Genomic DNA, 22,899 nt, shown 5'->3' with positions numbered 1-22,899 from the left:
AAGAGAGAATGTGAATTTTTAGAGAGAGAGACTCAAGAACAAGTTTTTTGGAAAGTTCTAAAGAGAGAGAGAGAGAAGAAAAAGTGATTCAAAATGTCATATTCTCGGACTGTTATATACGCAGTCCGCTCGAGCGTAGAAAGCCTCGCTCGAGCATCAGACACAAAGTTCCGTTCGAGCGTGAAAAGTGGCGCTCGAGCGTGGAATGCACAATTCCAGAAGTTCTGTAGACGAAGATCCCCACTCGAACATGAGACTAGACGCTCGAGAGTCCAATGCAATCTTCCAGTATTTGCAGAACTACAAAAATACTAAAGGTTGACAATTCCCGCTCAAGCGCAAGAATGGCTACTCGAGCGGAAGGGCAAAATTTGTGAAGCCCACTCGAGCGGAAGAGCCAAAATCTAGGCAACATAGGTTTGAAAAAAAACAAGTAACCAACCTGTTTCAAACACACAACTACAACCCAATAACCAAAATAAAGGAAAGACAAGGGGAACGAGACATGAATAACCATTCTAAACCATACCAACCTGAGTTCGGAATACAATAGATAACGGGTCAAAGCCGGAATCGCTATATATTGGATGTAGACCTAAGGGGTCCCTCTATTAAACATCATTCATTTAACCTCTCTATACTAGTATTACTCACTAGATTTTAGCTCACTCATATCCCTTATATACATATTGTTATATATATATATATATATATATATTTGCACATACATTCAAGCATACATGCATTCATACAGTCATTTATCCATTCTTTTTATTCATTTATCCAGAGTGTTCTTTATCAAGAAACCTAACATCTATTTGAACAGCGCAGTTAAGTAATAAAAACTCTCATTCCTTCTATCGCAGATAATGAAAGTTTTGGGGCAATTGTGGGAGCCAAAAAAAAAATACATATACCAGCTTATTAGGCCCAGCCCAAAGAAGGACACCTATCAAGTAAACATCACACCCCCTCTATAAAAGGAGGGCATCCTATGGAATGAACGTATGCCTCATTTTCCCAGCCACAGAGCACACACACTCTCTAAATCTCCATCTTCTCTTTTTGATCTACTTTGGCTAACTTTATCATCAAAGTGTCTCCGGCCGGCAACCCCGATTGGGTGGTGCCGATCATGCTCATCTTTGCAGATCTACAAGGGTAAAGCTTATCTCTTCGTTAGATCTCTACAATCCATGTGAGAGGATTTTCCTGGTCTCACATATTCTATTCAATTTTATAAAAAAATATTTTAATTTTTTAAAAATTATCAAAATACACAACTTAAATATACTGTAATAATAACCTATGCCTTGTACGGGCCTGTGTAAATTAGTATATATAAATATGAATCAAATTTAATTTGAGTGAGATTCAAATTCACACCAAAATTAAATTAACATTATAAATTCTCAATATTTTTTTCTCTAATTACATGTAAATGGGCCTAGGTTTCACTCTCATCAATTAGTGGTGTCGGTGGAAAGTTGGGGTGTGTGTGCTATTTGAAAGGGCCACACCCTCCACCTAGTCAGAAATTGCCTAGTGTGTGAGGATTATTGGTGCTCCTGTCAAAATAAATAAATAAATAAAAATAAAAATAAAAATAGTAGGGTTGCTTTGCTTTGACAAGTAAATGAGACTTTAACAAGGCTCCATGGCAATTAAATAGGCAATATCATCAAGAAGTTTCAATAATTAGACTTAATTTTTGTTAGTGGTATTTTTGTGATATTTTTTTTTAAATTAATAATTAGTGACTTTTTTTATGAAGAATTTGAAAATAGATTTTGAAAAGCAAACCAAATAAAGCTATAATTTTTTTTTATCAGTGTTTGATGAAAATGTTGCTAATTTTTCTACATAACTTATTAAGGCCTCGTTTGGCAACATCACTTTTTAGCCTAAAAGTTAAAAGGTCACCAAAAAAATAAAAAAGTCAACAACCTATACCAAAAAGTCAAAGATTTTCTTTTATCTCTACTTTTTGCACATCTTTTCGTAAAAAATAAAAAAATATCCCAAACATACTAATTTTTTTTATATCATATTTTAGTTAAAAAGTTACTAAAAAGGTTTGTTCCTAAACGAGGCCCAAGTTAAACTATTAAGATTTGCCTGTAAGTCTTCCAATTTAAAATCAATGAACGTATAAAGAATTTTGCCAAGAATGAAAATATGTAATTAAGATTAGATGAGTATAGTGTGGAGTCCATATATAGAATAAATTCGAACCAAATATTAAAGTTTATAGGTAAAATTCAAAGTAAAATTTATAAGCATGTGGAATTACTGATCCAAAGCTACACTGGTCTTTTATAATGTCTAGATCTGTGTTTGTCCATTTTTTAATTAGAGAAAGGCTTCCCTTTAGTCCAAATCTGGACTGGAGGCTACTGTCCGGGCTCATGGGATTCACCACGGATCCTGTTTCAATGATTTAAATCATTTATTTTGTCAGGTTTTTCGTATATATTATGCACACAAAAAATTAGGTCAATTCGATAATCATAACTTATTTAATTTATCGCATTTGTTACTAAAAAAAATCAATGTGTCTATTTTAAAAAATATACTTGCCGTCTATTTTTTTAGAGACAAATGCGATAAATTAAATATGTTACGATTATCGGATCGATTTAATTTTTTATGCGTATAATATACATGAAGAACTAGATAAAATAAATTATTCAAATCATCAAAACTAGACTTATAATAAACTTCACGGACCTGAACAACAATCTCTTTTCTCTTTTAATTATTTTATATATATATATATTGACTCTATATAGCATACATGAGCGGTATATATACAAAATATATATATATATATATATTTTTTATCAACAAAAAGAAGAAAACTTTATTGATGAGAACAAACATACATTACATATGGAAACCATCAATAAAGAAAAGACGAGAGATACATAGCATCATAGCACCCCAACCTAATCCCAACTAAGTTGGTACCAAAAAAGATGCGCAATCATGTGCTAGCTCAAGCCCAAAAAATTGATAAAAAACCAACCATAAAGTAAGAAAAACACCCAGACAGATGAGTAACCAACAATCAAATTAATCCCACCCGAGAAATCTTCTAAACAGCAGCCACCTCACCTACAAATAATAATCACAACAACCAAAATCAGCCTAGAAATCTGATTCTATAATATATATATATATATATATATATATATATATATATAATAAGGCAAGAGGCTTTTTGAAAATGTCTTAAAATGTATGTGAGATACATTTTGATCCAATGGTTTAAATTGTCTCATCTCAACTTCAATGGTTGAGATGTCTTTATTTCCCTCTCTCTCCATCAATGGTTGATGAGGAAGAGGCTTTATTTCCCTCTTTGAGCATCAACGGCATCAAGATCTAATGGTTAGAAAATCTCTCTCTCTCTCTCTCTCTCTCTCTCTCTCTCTCTCTCTCTCTCTCTCTCTCTCCTCTCCATCACAGGTACTCATCTCCTCTCTCTCTCTCTCATTTTAATTTTTGAACTCTCTCTCTCTCTCTCTCTCTCTACCTGCATCGGAGCCCATCCCGTGCGACGACCACCGACCACCTCTCCTCTGTGTGTCATCCTCTCTCGACGACACCACCGACCACCTCCTCTCCTCTCACCCTCCTCTTTCGTCTCTCTCCCCTTGCAAAGTAAACTAGAACTTCCAACTTGCTGTTCCGATTTGCTGTTCTGATTTTGAATCTGACTTTGAGTCTGAATTTTTGCTTGAATCTGATTTTTGGTTGAATTTTTGAATCTGATTTTGAATCTGGCTTTGAATCTGAATTTTTTATTTGCTGTTCCAATTTTGAATCTGACTTTGAATCTGACTTTCCACGGGCATAAACTGAATCTGACTTTGCAAATCATAATTTCAGATGTAGCCGTAATTCCTTTTCAAGTCACCACCCTTTTTATCCAAATTTCATCTAGAGTGACTTTGAATCTGAATCAGACTCTTTTTAATCCCCACCATTTTTATTCACATCTTTTTAATCCTAACCTTTTAGATTTAGTACCTTATAGGACAGTCCAAATTTTTTACTTTATTGGAAGTCCAATTTGTTAGAACATTTAATGATACAATTGATGATCTTCAAAGATTTCATTGTATTTATGAAGATGTGTGCTTTTTATAGTAGGGTATAACTAGAACTGGTAGTGCTCAATGTACAAGCATTAGATGTGTGGGAATATTTTTCTATCAAAGTTACATGTATGGAGGTTTGTCTTCTTTAAAGTTATGCTCTCTATTAGTTAGTAGGTGTGTCTTTATGGTTACTAATTACTAAAAAGTGAACTATATGAGTTGCTACAATCTCCATTATTTAATTTTCAATGTTGATAGCTCAGCTCATAAATTGCAGTGGTGGTGTAATATTTGAATACACAACAAGGGACAAAGTTCATCTGTAACAGTGGTGCTTTTTAAAGAAGATTTATTGAAAAAATATGTGATTTTGTGGAGTGAAAAAATATGTGATTTTGTGGACAAAATATATTGTTTCTGTCCATACCTCATCATTTTTTTCCTTTTGTATTTTGATTTCAGTTTCACAATTTGAAACTACCGCATCTATTTGAGTCTCATCTCTATGTTCATTTCATCTTATCTCAACTATCTCTCTCAATTACAATTTGTTATTTTGATTTTAAAATTTTCAATACTTATGTTTCTTATGCCTGTAGATTTCTGGTTTCTCATATTGAATTGTATTATTAGTTTTAATTTTTTTTTTAATTGACATCAGTCAGAATATATTGTTTCTTTCCATACCTCATCATTTTTTCTCTTATGTATTTTGATTTCAGTTTCACAATTTGAAACTACAACATCTGTATGTTTCTTATGCCCGTAGATTTCTGGTTTCTCATATTGAATTGTATTATTAGTTTTTTTTTTTTTTTTGTAATTGATTCAACGACAATCAGTGTTCTGAGGGGCCATCTGGTAATAGATTTTTTTAGTGATTTTATAAAAACAAACTTCTCTCAACAATCCAAAAGGGAAAACCAGGGGCCTTTTCTCTTGTAAGAACTACAACATTCTTGAAAAATTACAAATCAAGCTTAGATTTCTTGGGTCATTTAGAAGGTAAATTCTTTTAATTTTTTATTTGAACTCTTTTGGATTTAATTTTTTTCTTTTCAACAGAGGTGACTGCTGGATTTTTAAACCTTAATTATCAATCAAACTAAAGTTTCCAATAATTGTCCCCTATGTAAACAGCACCTGTATCCATCATGACTTCATTTTTTCCTACATCTTTTGTGTGCAATGGTTGATTCACACCGGCAGATTTTGGCTGATTGTAGAGGTGTTTGTTCAAGGGGAGTTGTTACCCATTAGAATTTTAAGTCCTTTTTCTAATTTATGTATTTTTTTACTGCTAGCTTTCTATTGTCACTTTCCTAACATCAGAATTAGATGAGAGCTATGAAATTGGATCTAAAGTTTGCTCAACATCAAAAGTGGGTGATGTCATTGAATCCAGATTTATTGAATTTGTAATCACAACTGTCTTGATTTTTTTTGAATTAATTATATGTTATATTTGATTTATATTGTGATTGCATTAATTAAAATAAACTTATAATGCTAAGGACATATTCCCTCAAGCATTTAGAAGTCAATTTAGACTTACACAGTAAATCAATTTTCTGAGGAAGGTAATTTTCCTACGTAAGGATCACTTCTTCACCCATGAAGAACTTAGGTCAAGTCTTAATATCCTATTTCATCTAATATGTGAGGCTATCAAGTAGTAACATATATATCCAGTTTGCCTAAAGTTCCTTAATCATAAATTGTTTTCATTTTAATTTTGATTTAGTTTATTGTGTATGATTCACACCAGCAGATTTTTGGCTGATTGTAGAGGTGTTTGTTCAAGGGGAGTTGTTACCCATTAGAATTTTAAGTCCTTTTTCTAATTTATGTATTTTTTTACTGCTAGCTTTCTATTGCCCTTTCCTAACATCAGAATTAGATGAGAGCTATGAAATTGGATCTAAAGTTTGCTCAACATCAAAAGTGGGTGATGTCATTGAATCCAGATTTATTGAATTTGTAATCACAACTGTCTTGATTTTTTTGAATTAATTATATGTTATATTTGATTTATATTGTGATTTCATTAATTAAAATAAACTTATAATGCTAAGGACATATTCCCTCATGCATTTAGAAGTCAATTTAGACTTACACAGTAAATCAATTTTCTGAGGAAGGTAATTTTCCTACGTAAGGATCACTTCTTCACCCATGAAGAACTTAGGTCGAGTCTTAATATCCTATTTCATCTAATATGTAAGGCTATCAAGTAGTAACATATATATCCAGTTTGCCTAATGTTCCTTAATCATAAATTGTTTTCATTTTAATTTTGATTTAGTTTATTGTGCATGATCTTTCCATTTTAATTTTTGTTTGAACCCTTTACTAATTTTACCTAATTTATATATTTGCAATTTGTTCTTCAAGACTCAATCTTTTGTTTGTAAAGGTTTTATCTGATCGGAATTTGGATTTGAATTCATCTGTAATCTATGATTTTGTTGGTGAAAGTGGCGTTCTTGAATTTATTTATTTATTTAATTTTGTTGTTTTGATTATCAATTTGATTCACTTTATAGTTTCTTACATTGGTTTGACATCGATTACTGATTGACACGATTAGGGTTTTGCTACCTTTGTTGAGATATGTTCTTCCATTTTTTTTTTTTAAATAGGGAATTGATTTTTGAAGATTTTGTATCTGCTTAGTTTTAGTTAAATATGAATTGGGATTTCTGAGATGAAAAGTAATTGTGGATTTGTTGAATAATGTGATATGGGTATTGAAATGATATATTTATTGTAAGATCTTTTGCTTATATGCATTCATCTTTTTGCCCTGCAGCCGAGATTTTTTGCAGCTACAAGTTCAAACAGGGGCCTCCGATTCCTCTAGACAATCACAAACCTTTGCCAGTTTTAAAGAGTTGCAACCTCTCTTTGGGTCATTTAGAAGGTAGATTTTTTTTCCTTTCTATCCATAGTAGCATCCATTCTATCCAGCAACATACTCAGGCTCTAAATCTTTTAGTGTTGTGATGTATTTCTATACAAGAACATGATGTATTTCTCCAATCACAAACCTTTGCCAGTTTTAAAGAGTTGCAACCTCTCTTTGGGTCATTTAGAAGGTAGATTTTTTTCCCCTTCTATCCATAGTAGCATCCATTCTATCCAGCAATATACTCAGGCTCTAACTCTTTTAGTGTTGTGATGTATTTCTATACAAGAACATGAAATGCTCACCTTTTCAGAGCTACTTCCAAGCCCTCCTCTTTATAGTTAAAAGCTTCATCAAACCCAAATTTGTTCTTCAACAGATCAACCTTGGTTGAAAAATAGTAAAAGAAAGAAATAGAAGAAGAAAAAAAAAAAGAAGAAGGAGAAGAAGAGAGTCAGTAACGATACCTTTTCATTTTTTTTTTTTTTTGGCTCTGGATTTTTAAGGTAGTTTAAAAACAAACTTCTGGTGTTTCTGAATTTGCATTTTCGGGAGTACATAACATAGTTTTGTTTTTGATTAAATAGTATAATCATGTTTAATAGTGTTGTTTTGATTGTAGTGGTTCCTGTTGTAATATATATATTTTTTTCATTTAAATTTCTTTCGATTAAAGGCATTACAGTTTGGTTTCACATTCTGCTTATGGGTGGATTTGAATAGTTTGAGCTATTTGATTGTTTTATTTATTTATTTTTTTTTTTTTTTGCAGCTACTCTTCTCAAGGAAGAGGTTGTAGTCCACCTGATGAATTTAGATTAAGTTTTGGAACTAAAATTTGACAATATTATATGTTATGTTATGTGATGTTGTGTGTGTGTGTGTGTATCTTTGCCTAGGAATCTGTTATGTTATGTGATGTGTGTGAGTGTGTGTGTCTTTGACAGTATGCGCTGGTTTCAATGGCTTCTACTGGGAATCAAATTTTTTTTTTTTTTAATCTAATTTTGTGTGTGTGTGTGTGTGTGTGGCAATGGGTTGGCTGCTTCCCTTGGGCAAATTAAATGAATTCAAAAGGTTGGTTTCATATTTTGCTTATGGGTGGATTTCAATAGTTTGAGCTATTTGATTGTTTTATTTATTTTGCATCTGCTGTTCTTAGCATTTTAGTGCACCATGTTATCCCATTAAAGGTATCCTAATTATTTAATAGGATGTTTGGCTTTCATTGGGAATTAAATTGTTCAATCTGTTTTTAGTTTATGATTTTTTTTAAAAATTTAATATTGTTATTTGTAAGTTACTGAAATAATTTTACTCATTTCTAATATTGTTAAATTTACTCATTTCTTATAGCAGGTTTGTTAATGTAGTGTTGATTAAAAAAAATTTCCTTCAATTTCTTTATGGATAACTGAAAGAGGAGTGTAGAGAAGTTGGGCATAATTGTTTGTGTTTCTTTATGGTTTTGATTTCATTTATATGAATATGAAATAGGTTACTATGAGATGACATAAGTCTTTTCAATAAAATGAGTTTCTATGATGAGATAGGTCTTTTTTTATGAATGGACTTTCATGTTTAAAAATTGTCACTCAGTATGGAAGGTTGAAACAGTGATTGTGCTTAATTGCTATTTACTACCTTCAGCTTGGTTTGCTTCTTCATATGTTCATAGAAATGATTTTTCATGCTTTTTGGCACTCACATTTGTGGATTGAAATGTCACATTTATTTGGTTACTAATTGATAGTTGTAAAGAGCATGCATTTGTCTATTCTCTCTCAAATTGGCTCCTCTATAAAAACATGTATATTCAAATTGGTGAATCAAACAGTGGGAGTTGGATCTTATTTTTAACAACAAACAATGGGCAATTTTTAAGGGGTTGATTTTGGATAATGGAGCTTGCTTGCTTATATTTTCTATTCTTCCTTTTGTTTCAGGTACATATGCCTTGGCTTGAAGGAGTGTTTGATTAGCTCATAAAAAGTTGTTGTGACTTTGTTTGCCACAATGGTTGATTAGGTAATTGGTCTGCCTTCCATTGATGGATTTGTCAATAATTTGTTGCTTATCTATTGTTCAACTTGGCTTCATTTTACATGTGAAAATTAAGAATCTTAAATTTTTATTAGATAGGCTTCATTTTACATGTTGCCGTGAATTTCATGTAATGATTTTTTTGAAATGGTTTAGATTTTAGAAACCCCCCTTCATGTAATAATTTTTTAAAATGGGTTAGATTTAAATGTGTTTATGAATGGTTTTGGTTCCAAAAATATTAAAATGATAAATGAACCAGCACAATTATTAAAATGGGTTTTTGAATGGGTTTCTAAAATCAATTTTCATGTATTGATTTTCGGAAACTCATCTTTATTTTGTTTAATTTGGTTCCCCTATGTAACTATTTTGTTTATATCATTTGGAGTATTAATTATGTGTTTCTCATTCTCTTTTTAACTGTTCCGTTTCTCTACTTAATTATGTTTAATTCAGTTTCATTCTCTCTCTTTCGTTTTTCAGTTGTGGTAAGTATCTTTTATAAGTATTTGGTTGTAATCTTTGTTTAGAAAAATAGTACACTTAATTTTATTTAATGAACCTTGGGTTTAATTTTAGTTAGATTTGCCCATTAACATTGATTTCAAGTTTGATTCTTTTTTTGTTGCCTACTAATTGTTATACATAATGCTTCAACTAGAAAATGAGTTATGCATTATCACTGGAATGGAAACTCAAAGGATCGTGATCATCCAAAAATGGATACTTCACACAAGGTAAGCTTTAATTGTTTAAAATTTTAATTTTGTTTGGTTTTATAGCCTTCAAAAATTCTCCTTCCTTATAACAAGACTCTCTTAGTCTTAATAAAGAAAATTATTCGCTCCCCTTACAAAATTTGAGTTTAATTCTATTTGGAGGTTTGTGTAGGACAATTTTCACTGTATTTAAATTAATTAAATTCTATTGTGTACTAAACAACAACCAGAATATAAAGAAATAAAGGAAATGAGAGAATTTGTTTGATTACAAAAATCAAACTCGAAATAAAAATAAAAATAAATAAATAAAAAACAGATTTTATTTTGTTACAAAAACAAAATTGTAACAAAATAAAATCTGATTTAAATAAATAATAAAACACTGAAAATAAATTAAATAACGTACTTGATTTAATTTCTTCGAATTATAATCTGATCAAGTCCAGTGTTTGACACTGTGTCCTTAAGACAGATTCGTCCTCTCCACGGTGCTTTCAGAAAATGGACGTCTATCTCCCAGGATGAAATGATCTATTACAAACAATAGCAGCACTACAAATTGTTTGCCTTACGAACACACTAAGTGTTTACACTCTTTCTTTCAGAAAATAAATGCAGCAAAATGCAGAGATTTATAGCAGAGGATGGAGTATGAAAATTGGAATTAAAATCCAAATGGGAGGCTAGTCTATTTATAGATGTAAAGGTGGCTATTGGTTTTGAATTGAACAGGTATGAAACATGTTGGCTTTGAATTCAAACAGATTTGAATCTGTTAGGTTATATATCAAACAGATAACAAAACGGGAAGGGCCCTGTTTTGATGTACAGTAAAACCAAACCAGTTTAATTTTGAATTATGGATTTTATTTTACCAAAAAATAAAACTAATATTCAAATGTTTTTGGCCCAAAAAGATTAGTATTGGGCCGAACAAGCCCAACCCAACCTCACACCACGCACCCGCGCCCAAGCCCAAGCCCAGGCCCAGCCCAGCCAGCCCGACTGGACGGGCGGCGGCGGCCGCACGTGCGCGCGTGTGTGGTGATTTTTAGGTCCAATGGGTCTATCCCATTTTGCCCATAACCTCTCCCTCTAAAACACTTGGGTACCCTTTAGGGCACACCCCAAGTACCAAACCCAAGCCCTATAAACCCATTCAAAACCTCCCACCAAATCAATGTGGGACAAGCTAATTTACAACCTTAAGGAATTTCTACCAAAACTCCATTTCCATGGAGCACACTTTGGCTTCAATTTCCCATTCACTCGGTAATGGTTTTGAGCAACCAAATATACCACGTGAATCACAACGCAGCATAGAACACGTTACCACTTTGACCCGTGAAAATCGACGCACGGGGCCCACCTAAAAAATAGACCGAACTTAGGATAAAATTCTAGTTTTACCCAGAATTTATAACCATTTCCAACAATCCCCCACATGAATGGAATTTGATGACAACGGAAATGCAACAATATGCAGATTTATCGAAAGAGTATAAGTCGAAAATATCTTACATCAGGATAGGTAGTTTTCGGCCTTGAACCTTCCCTAGTGATAACCTATCGGACTTACTGGCTAACAAATGGACGCGATGGCTTGAATTGTTCAGCCGTTTGTGTAAGCCAAGACAATAGATTTCACACAAAATATCTTCTAACACATCGTGGTTCTCACTGTTGTGTTCATTTTGGCCTTGAACGCGCCTGGTTTTATAAATGTTTCTAGAGAATTTAGCCTCTTCATTCTCATAGAACCGGCCCCAGTTCAACACTCATATAGGTGATTCTTATTGTGAGTATCTCCTTATACTCATCTTGATTTATGCCTCAATCAAGATATAAGTAATCATTAAAAACAAAACTTATCCTTATACCCCTGCATACAACATATGTTGCAGATATCACTCTCACAATAGGAATGGGTAGGGAATTTTTAATCCCTTGGTGATTTCTGGTGAGCCATACATAACTTTGTTGTCCCTTTGAACTTAGTTCTTGGGATCTCCAGTCATATAAGTAGGGTTACCATTATGACGACTCTTATGTAATAGGCTTTAATCCCATCCCCTTCAATGAACTATACACTAGCTCTTTTGTCAAACCTTTTGTTAACGGATCCGCAATATTCTCTTTAGATTTTATATAATCTATTGAGATTATTCTGTTTGACAACAATTGCCTTACGATATTATGTCGACGACGAATATGTCGTGACTTACCGTTATACATATGATTTTGTGCCATGCCTATTGCAGATTGACTATCACAATGAATGCAAATAGCTGGCATAGGTTTTGGCCACATTGGAATGTCTTCTAAGAAGTGACGAAGCCATTCTGCTTCTTCTCCTGCTTTGTCCAAAGCAATGAACTCAGATTCCATTGTGGATCATGTGATGCAAGTTCGTTTCGTGGATTTCCAAGAAACAGCAGCACCTCCTAGAGTAAAGACATATCCACTTGGGGATTTTGAATCTTTAGTATCCGATATCCAATTTGCATCACAATAACCTTCAAGTACTGCTGGATATCGAGTAAAGTTCAAACCAAGATCACGGGTGAATCTTAGATATCTAAGAACCCGAATGATCGCTTTCCAATGGTCTTCTCCGGGGTTACTAGTGTACCTACTCAATTTACTGATAACATAAGCTATATTAGGACGAGTACAATTCATTAGGTACATTAGGCTTCCAATGATTTGGGAGTATTTTAACTGAGACACTGCATCACCTTTATTTTTCGATAAATAAAGATTGACGTCTACAGGTGTTCTAACTAAATTCATATCATCCTTGATAAATTTACCAAGAATTTTCTCAATATAATGTGATTGAGATAATGCATATCCGTCAGATGTTTTAGTAATTTTCATTCCTAATATAACATCTGCGACCCCCATATCTTTCATATCAAATCTTTTGTTAAGCATCTGCTTAGTTGATTTGATCATGTTTTGACTGCTTCCAATGATAAGCATGTCATCCACATAAAGACAAACTATGACATATCCTTGGTCAGTGTTTTTAACATAGACGCATTTGTCACATTCGTTTATCTTAAACCCATTAGTAAACATTGCATGATCAAATTTTTCATGCCATTGCTTAGGTGCTTGTTTTAATCCATAAAGGGATATTACAAGTCGACAAACTTTCTTTTCTTGCCCTGATACTACAAACCCTTCGGGTTGCTCCATATAGATCTCTTCATTTAGATCACCATTTAAGAAAGCTATCTTAACATCCATTTGATGTATTTCTAAATTAAACAACGCTGCTATAGAAATAAGCATGCGAATGGATGTTATTCTTGTCACAGGGGAATATGTGTCAAAATAGTCCAGACCTTCGTTTTGTCTGTAACCTTTAATTACAAGTCTTGCTTTATACTTGTCAATTGAACCATTTGTTTTCATTTTTCTCTTGAATATCCATTTATATCCAAGAGGTTTAGAACCTGGTGGAAGATCCACCAATTCCCAAGTATGATTTTGCATAATGGATTCAATTTCATTATTAACAACCTCTTTCCACAAAGGTGATTCAGGACCTGTCATTGCTGCCTTAAAGCTTTGAGGTGCATTTTCTAACAAGTATGTTAGAAAATCTGGACCAAAGGATTTTGATGTTCTCGCTCTCTTACTTCGTCTTGGTTCATCATCAGTTAAATCCTGTTGGTCGAGACTATTACTAGTCTCTTGTGTTTGATTGTCATTAGTCTCTTGACTTTGTGTACAATCATAAGTTCTTTTCTGTGAACTTAATTCCTGTCCTTTCTTGTAAGGAAAGACATGTTCAAAAAACACAGCATTCCTTGACTCTATAATAGTGTTCACATTTATATCAGGTATTTCTGATTTATAAGTCAGAAACCGATATGCACTACTATTCTGAGCATAACCAATAAACACACAGTCTACTGTTTTTGGTCCAATCTTAGTCTTTTTGGGAACAGGAACTTCAACTTTCGCCAAACACCCCCACACTTTTAAGTATTTGTAGGAAGGTGGTCGACCTTTCCACAATTCATAAGGAATGCTTTTGGTTCTCTTGTGGGGTATTCTATTAAGAACATAATTAGCAAACAATATTGCTTCCCCCCACAAGTTTTGTGGTAAGCCTGAATTTAGTAACATGGCATTCATCATTTCTTTTAGGGTTCTATTCTTCCTTTCAGCAATTCCATTTTGCTGTGGAGAATAAGGTGCTATAGTTTTGTGAATAATGCCATGTTGTGCACAAAATTCATTTAATGGTGCATCATATTCACCACCCCTATCACTTCTAACCATTTTAATGGTTTTACCAAGTTGATTTTCAACTTCTGTTTTGTAGAGTTTAAACATTTCTAAGGCTTCAGCTTTACTTCTAAGTAAATAAACATAACAATACCTTGTGCAATCATCAACAAATGTTATGAAATACTTTTTGCCTCCTCTAGATTGAATAAATTTTAGATCACATACATCAGTATGAATTAATTCTAGAGGTTCGGTTTTTCTTTCAACCGATTTAAATAGAGCCTTAGTTAGTTTCGCTTCTACACAAATTTCACATTTATGATTAGGATTAATTTCAAACTTTGGTATATAATCTAAACCAATTAATCTACGCAAAGCATCAAAATTCACATGTCCTAATCTACCATGCCATAAATTTGACTCAAGAATATAAACAAAAGATGTGTTATTCTTATTCATAGCAACTTTCGGTACAACTGTCATTACATTCAACTTAAAGACACCATCACTCATTATCCCTTACCAACATACATACCACTCTTTGTTAATACAAATTTATTAGACTCAAAAACAAGCCTAAAACCATTTTTACTTAACAAAGACTCCGAAACTGAATTCTTCCGGATGTCAGGTACATGCAGTACGTTGTTGAGGGTCAGTTCTTTCCCTGATGTCATCTTCAAGATCACTTTCCCTTGTCCAGCCACAGTAGAAGTAGAAGAATTTCCCATAAAAAGTTGTTCACCATTTACAGCCTCATTGTAGGTAGTGAACATCTTCTTGTCCGCACAAATGTGACGAGTTGCTCCAGTGTCAACCCACCACTCTTTGGGATTTCCAACCAAGTTAGCCTCAGACACCACAGCAGAGAGGTTGATGTCATTCACTCCGTTAGAGATGTAATCCAATTCTCTTACATTGGCTTGATTGGTGGTCTTCTTACTTGTACTTCCATGATCCTCCTTAAGGCGGCGGCAGTCAGAAGCTCGATGTCCAGTCTTGCCACAGTTATAGCATTTTCCTTTGAACTTCTTGTTGCCATTGTTGTCACCTTGTTTAGGACCATCTCCAGTAAATTTCCTCTTTTTGTTATGTGGTTTATGAACTTGTTCAACCACATTAGCCTTGGACTCAATGGGATTTTTCCCATTCCTCTTTTCAGCCTTTCGGTTATCTTCCTCAATTCTTAATCTTACAATCAACTCATCCATGGTCATCTCTTTGCGTTTATGTTTTAAATAATTTTTGAAATCTTTCCAAGCCGGTGGTAACTTTTCCACTAAAGCAGCGACTCGGAATGACTCGCTAAGAGACATACCTTCTAAATGAATATCATGCAAAATTATTTGAAAACTTTGAACTTGAGAAATTACCGTTTGGGAATCTACCATAACAAAGTCCAGAAATTTACCGACGACAAATTTCTTCGTGCCGGCATCCTCTGTCTTGTATTTCTTCTCCAAAGAATCCTACAATTCTTTTGCTGACTTCAAAGGACTGTATACATTATACAACATGTTGTCAAGGCCATTGAGGATGTAGTTTCTGCATAGGAAATCTGAATGTTTCCAAGCATCTACAGCGGCAACAACTTGCCGATCACTTTCACCCTCTTTAAGTGCTGGAGCCTCTTCATGGAGAAACCGGGCCAAATTAAGAGTTGTAAGATAGAACAGCATCTTCTGCTGCCATCTCTTAAACTCGGTACCGTTAAATTTTTCCAGTTTTTCTCCATGATTGATTGGTACATGAACATGGCTCTGGATCGGTGTTGGTGTAACAATAGGAGTACCACTACCAGATGCAGTTTCAGTTGCAGTAGCCATAATCTCTGATTACAAAAATTAGAAAAAATTAAAACACAAATTAATTTTCTAGTTACTAAAACCAGAAAATAAATTATAACACAAAATAATTTTATTTTCCTTGTTACTAAAACTAGAAAAATAAAATATCACAATAATTTTCTATAACACAAATTAATATTCTGCAATTGTTAATGACACCAGTATATTACTACTAGTTGTCAAAGAAAAGAGACAGTATATTACTACTATCTGTCAAATAGCATAAACACTATTTATTTTTCCAACCAGAATATGTCTTTATGAAATTACAAAAAATTAAATACAATGAAGATTCCAAAAACGGTCTGTCTTAAGATTGTAGGACAATCTTCACTGTATTTAAATTAATTAAATTCTGTTGTGTACTAAACAACAACCAGAATATAAAGAAATAAAGGAAATGAGATAATTTGTTTGATTTCAAAAATCAAACTCAAAATAAAAATATAAATAAATAAATAAATAACAGATTTTATTTTGTTACAAAAAAAAAATTAAAATCTGATTTAAATAAATAATAAAACACTAAAAATAAATTAAATAACTTACTTGATTTAATTTCTTCGAATTATAATCTGATCAAGTCCAGTGTTTGACACTGTGTCCTTAAGACAGATTCGTCCTCTCCACGGTGCTTTCAGAAATTGGACGTCTATCTCTCAGGATGAAATGATCTACTACAAACAATAGCAGCACTACAAATTGTTTGTCTTACGAACACACTAAGTGTTTACATTCTTTCTTTCAGAAAATAAATGCAGCACAATGCAGAGATTTATAGCAGAGGATGGAGTACGAAAATTGGAATTAAAATCCAAATGGGAGGCTAGTCTATTTGTAGATGTAAAGGTGGCTATTGGTTTTGAATTGAACAGGTATGAAACCTGTTGGCTTTGAATTCAAACAGATTTGAATCTGTTGGGTTATATATCAAATAGATAACAAAACAGGAAGGGCCCTGTTCAGGCTGGTTTATTTCGGGAAGGACCCTGTTTGGATGTACAATAAAACCACCAAAAAATAAAACTAATATTCAAATGTTTTTGGCCCAAAAAGATTAGTATTGGGCCAAACAAGCCCAACTCAACCTCACACCACGCACCCGCGCCCAGGCCCAGGCCAGCCTGCCCGACCGGAAGGACAGCGGCGGCGGCACGCGCGTGCGTGTGTGTTGATTTTTGGGTCCAATGGGTCTATCCCATTTTGCCCATAACCTCTCCCTCTAAAACACTTGGGTACCCCTTGGGGCACACCCCAAGTACCAAACCCAAGCCTTATAAACCCATTCAAAACCTCCCACCAAATCAATGTGGGACAAGCCAATGTACAACCTTAAGGAATTTCCACCAAAACTCCATTTCCATGGAGCACACTTTGGCTTCAATTTCCCATTCACTTGGTAATAGTTTTGAGCAACCAAATATACCATGTGAATCACAACGCGGCATAGAACGCGTTACCACTTTGACCCGTGAAAATCGACGCACGGGGCCCACCTAAAAAATAGACCAAACTTAGGATAAAATTCTGATTTTACCCAGAATTTATAACCATTTCCAACAGATTTATCGGCATTCTCAATTGATCTATCTATATTATTATTTGTTTTTCTATTCATTTGTTTACTTTAGTAATTCATACATATGTCTATTCTCACTTCGCCATTGAATGACATAATTCAATTGACCATAATAGTTATATTCAATTCTTCTTAATTCATAGCTATTGATTTTTCTATTTCTCATATGTATTTTGATGCGATTTTTCATACTACAGTTTCTTTTGATGCAATTATCCTTCATTACAATTTCTTCCAATTTCTCATATGATTTTGATGCAATTTTTCATAACTATTGGTTTTTTTGAAGCGAATTTAAGCGAGTGATTTTGTTGTAGGTCATTGATCCATATTGAAAATATTGGATTACGTTGCTTCTACCGGTGTGTCATTGGTTGACTCTCTCATGTTAAATTATTTATTTATTTATTTTTGGGTTAGCTAGGACGATACTTTTGTATCAAAATGTTCATTGACCTTTATTTGAAGGAATTTAAACCTGATAAAGCGAAAGGGTTACCAGTTATGATACTAATTCAATAACATTTTTTTATTGAAAGTTATCCCATTCTAACTTGCTATAGTGTATAGATGTGCCATTTTGACGTGGATAAAAATCTAAAATTTGCTATTTAGACTTTAAGTTTAGCAAATATTTCTAGATTCTTTGCATATGCTACATTCAAATATATAATTCATTTTTTGGACTTCCATTTTGAAATTTGCTATTTGAAATTTATAAATGCTTTCGCTAATTCAATGTGTCGAAGCAATTTCAGTTTCTTATTTGTGAAGTTTTAAGTCGGAGTGATATTACCATTTTGAATTGATTTATTACCATTGAGTTTTGTAGCACGTGATACCAAAAATATTGTTGGCAGTGCCTTCGGGCACGGGTCATCCCTAATATATATATATATGGGGGAATGTAGAGAAATAATGAGAGGTGAATCAACTTTTTCATCTTTTATTTTTTCACTTATCTTTTTCTTCTTCCTTTCCCAATGTTTAGAGTTGAAGCAACTAGGAAATCTAAAAAAAATAAAATAAAATATTTGTAAAATAATTTTAAAAAATTCAATAAATATAAAAAAAAGTACGAAAATATATTTATATTTTTTTATATTTAGTGAATTGAAAAAAAAATCACAAATTTTATACTTTTAAGTGTCTCTATATTAAATAATCTAAAAAAGTAAAAAATTGATTAAAATATTAAAAAAAATTCACTAAAAATTAAAAAATACAAATGAAAAACTCATAAAAAAATTTAAAAAACGGATGGGCTTCCCTCTAGTTTGTCCGGGCCCATGGTAGCTTTGTTTTAATAATTTAAACTGTTCATTTTGTCAGGCCCTTAGAATATATTATGCATACAAAAAAATTAGGTAAATTCAATAATCATAACATATTTAATTTATCGCATTTGTCATTAAAAAAATAAATGATTTATTTAAAAAAATACATTTGTTGTCTATTTTTATAGAGATAAATGCGATAAATTAAATATGTTATGATTATTAAATCGAATTAATTTTTTTTTTATGTAATACATACAAAAGACCCGATAAAAATAAACAATTTAAATTATCGAAATAAACCCACCGTGAATCTCACGGACCCGGGCATCACCCTCGAGGGAATCATTCCTTTTGAAAAGGAAAAATCCTTAACCATTGATTCTCTGATTCCTCCCAATATTTTCCTTTAGAAACCAACCACTCTCTACATTCTCCCAATCGATTACAAATAGCAGAGCAATTGAAAGAAAGAGACAGAGCGAACACCCACTACTGGGCATAATGGGCTTCTTGGTCCGGCTTTGTGGCTTGTTGCTTTGCTTTGTTTTATTAAAGTTATGTTGTAATTTGTACTCATCAATAAAAAGAAGAAGAGAGAGGGAAGAGGCGATGAAGACAGCGGGTGCTGTTGCGGGTGCTGTTGCAGGGATGGCTTTTGCGGGGTTGGGCCTAGCTATGCTGGCATCATCATCATCATCGTCATCGTCATCATCATCATCATCATCTGGCTCAGAACAAAAGGGTAGCAAGAAACTGATGAAAGCACCAGGAGCAGGAGGGGACTCTTACATCAACAGGGATGATTTTGAGAGAAACCCAGCTGGTTATTTCCGCAACAATCGTCTTAAAGAGTGAAAGATGAACAACTTGGTCTTATGCGTTTTGACAGGGATTGGGTTTCTTTTGTTGTACTCGTCTTTTTTGAAGCTATGGTTCGTTCCTGTTGGTCTAAAGACAAGAATATGCATGGTTTTGGCATTTTGGCCAAGAATCTTTTGTTTTTGAATTTTGTGTCTTCCGTTGTAATGCAAAATCAATCCCTAAAGTAAATTATGTGAAAATCTTTCATGTGGGTGAATCTTCATTTTTGATTCAATGTTTGGATTGTGTGATTTGACAAGGGGAAAAAAAAAAAAAAAAGTAATCCAAACCTATAGCTGAGTATATTGAAAATAAAGCAACACATACACAGTTCTTTCTGATCACATATTGCAAAAATATCTGAATCCTTCAAACCCCAAACATCTGTTGAGCAAAGAGTTGATACAAAACATTCCACATGGTTGGATGGTTGGTGTGCATGGAAAATAAGAAATACAGTTGACAGAGCAAACATACATAGTTCAAACATGTACATAAAAGGCTTATTATTCCAAGAGAATTTCATGTTCATGTTCATCACGACTACTTTCCTCGGAGACCACGAAAGTAACCACGGGGGTTGCTTTCAAAGACAGACCTGACTATCACAAGAGCCCCTCTGGTTCCGGGAGCTATCATCATCTTAATTACCTTCCCACCAGAGACAGTGTCGCAGCCAAAATAGGAAAAGAGAGATCTCATTATTGTGATAAACAATCTGCCGCAATAATAGAGGAGGATGAGGAGAACGATGGCGGCGGTGGCGGGGATGATATAAGGTTTAGAAACTTGGATCAAATGTTGGATTTGTTCTTCCACCTTATCCATCAAAGTCCCTGCCACATTACTGGCAATTCCTTCCACTTCTCCTCCGCCGTACCCATCAAATTCCCACCCATGTTCCCTACCGCAGCCGGCAATTCCTTGGACTTCTCTACTGCATTAACTCTCAGCTCCCATCTCTTTCTCTGTCTCTTTTTCTCTTAACATCACCCTCACATAGTTCATCATTGAAATCACTGCTCTCTCTCTCTGACCAAACAACTATACAACTTAGAGGTGATGCAACTTCTTCCTCCTTTCCTTTTTCTTTTACTTTATGATTTTCTCTTTAGATTAAAGGATTTGAAGAATAATTTGTGAAGAGAAAGTACAAAAAAAAAAAAAAAATTCATAAATTCTTACTTAAATTTTATTATTCAAACATAATCTTAAGATAAATTATACTGATTTGACTAATTAATAAATTATAATTAGATACTAATTTTGGAATAATTATACCATATTGTTTTGAAATATAAATTTGATAATGTTTTATCTTTTTAAACTCGTGGTGGCATAAGAATAATGGGACAAAAAAATGGTGCAGGCTAGTGGGATAGAAGATCCGAAACTTTTTTCTTCGTGACAGAGGTTTTGCTTTTTTCTCTTTGTTTTTTGGTGGATTGATAAAGAATGATATCGTCGACAGTCAAATTTCACCATAATTTAGTTTGGTAGTGAATATCATTATTCATGTGGACATTTTTTATCAAAAAAATTTTAGAAAAAACGTACAGTTCAGTATATATAAAGAAAAAAAAAATTATAAAAACAAGATGGATAAATTACAAAAACATGGGAGGAGTGCAATTTAAAGTTGCACTCCAATTATTTTTGAGTTGCAACCACTATATTTTTGTAATTTTTTTTTCTTGCACACTGAACTGTAATTTCTCCAAAATCCTATTTAACATTGACTAAGAAATCATTGATTAGTGGTGCTACTTCTCACTGTACTAGGAATAATCAATTAACTTTAAAAGGACCCAATCCTAATCCAAGAACTGTCCCAGTCTTATTTCAATGTCCAAAAATCTGTTAGTCAGTAAGCTACTAATGACTTCACCATCTATAATTCCTTATCCGCAAACTAATTGCCTAAAAAACATAAACAACAAAAATATCTAAAATTTAATTTGAGTGCGATTCAAATTCACACCAAATTTAAATTAACACTATAAAATCTTAATATTTTTTTCTGGTTAGGTAGAAGTGGGTCTAATCACTTTCATCAATTAGTGGCGCTGCTTTTGCTTTGACAAGTAAATCACTTTCATCATTGAAATCACTGCCCCCCCCCCCCTCTCTCTCTCTCTCTCTGTATACTTTTTTTTGGTTTCGATTTTTGAAAATTATTTTTTTCCAAGTTTTCAATTCATATTTTTTTTAATATTTTTTATATTTTAATCAATTTTCTTTTTCCATTTTATAGATGCACATAATCTAAATAAATTTAAAAAGTATAATATTTGTAAATTTTTTTAATACAAAAAATACAAAAAAAATATATGAAAATTAATATTTATTGATATTTTCATATTTTGTTATATTTATTGATTTTTTTTTTTACAATTTTCTTTACAAATATTTTACTTTTTAGGTACATCTAAAAAGTAAAAAAAAAATGATTAAAATATTAAAATAATTTAATAAAAATTAAAAAATACAAATTAAGACTCAAAAAAGTAGTTTTTAAAAACTGAAACCAAACAAATTAATACAACTTGAAACATTTGGGGCAATATAAAAGCAGAGTTGAAGGGATTAGGATCATCTCCATTCTAAATTTGCAATGGAGGCTGTCCATTACATATCCTATGACTCTAAAATAGGTATGTAAATTTATGATTGTTATATTTATTAAAATAATATTTTTACAACCATTGAATAATATAATCAACATCTTCCATTATAACTATCTAATGGAAAGAATCCTAGTCCAAAGTGAAGCAACTTCTTCTGCTTTTCCTTTTCATTTTCATTTTCCTCTTCCTTTTGGCTTTACTTTATGAAAACCATGTCCTTTTTCCTTTACCTTATGAAATTCATGTGAAGCAACTTCTTTGTGGTTTCCATTTCCGTTTCCTTTACTTTATGATTTTTTCTTTAGATTATTATATTTGGATTAAGGATTCAAAGAGTATTTTGTGAAGAGAAAGCCTAAAGTATAAAATAATCATTTTATAAATTCTTACTCAAATTTTTTAATCAAACATTATCTTAAGATAAATTATACTGATCTCTTCCAATTAATTAATAAATTATAATTATGTTATAATTACACCATAGTTTTTTGAAATATAAATTTCATAATGTTTTGACTTATACAGTTAATTAAAGGGTTGAAAATAATGTTGTTTTGCTTTTTGTCTTTTTTAAACAAAAATGTTTGTTTACTCTTCGTTAACCATGTTCAAACATCACCTAAATCGAAATAGTCTTAGTTTATGTTTAAACAACACGTTGAGAGAATGAAGGTA

This window comes from Camellia sinensis, chromosome 1 (genome assembly GCF_055761805.1).
Source record: "Camellia sinensis isolate YWXY chromosome 1, ASM5576180v1, whole genome shotgun sequence".
Taxonomy (NCBI): Eukaryota; Viridiplantae; Streptophyta; class Magnoliopsida; order Ericales; family Theaceae; genus Camellia; species Camellia sinensis.
This window is presented reverse-complemented; position numbering follows the sequence as displayed.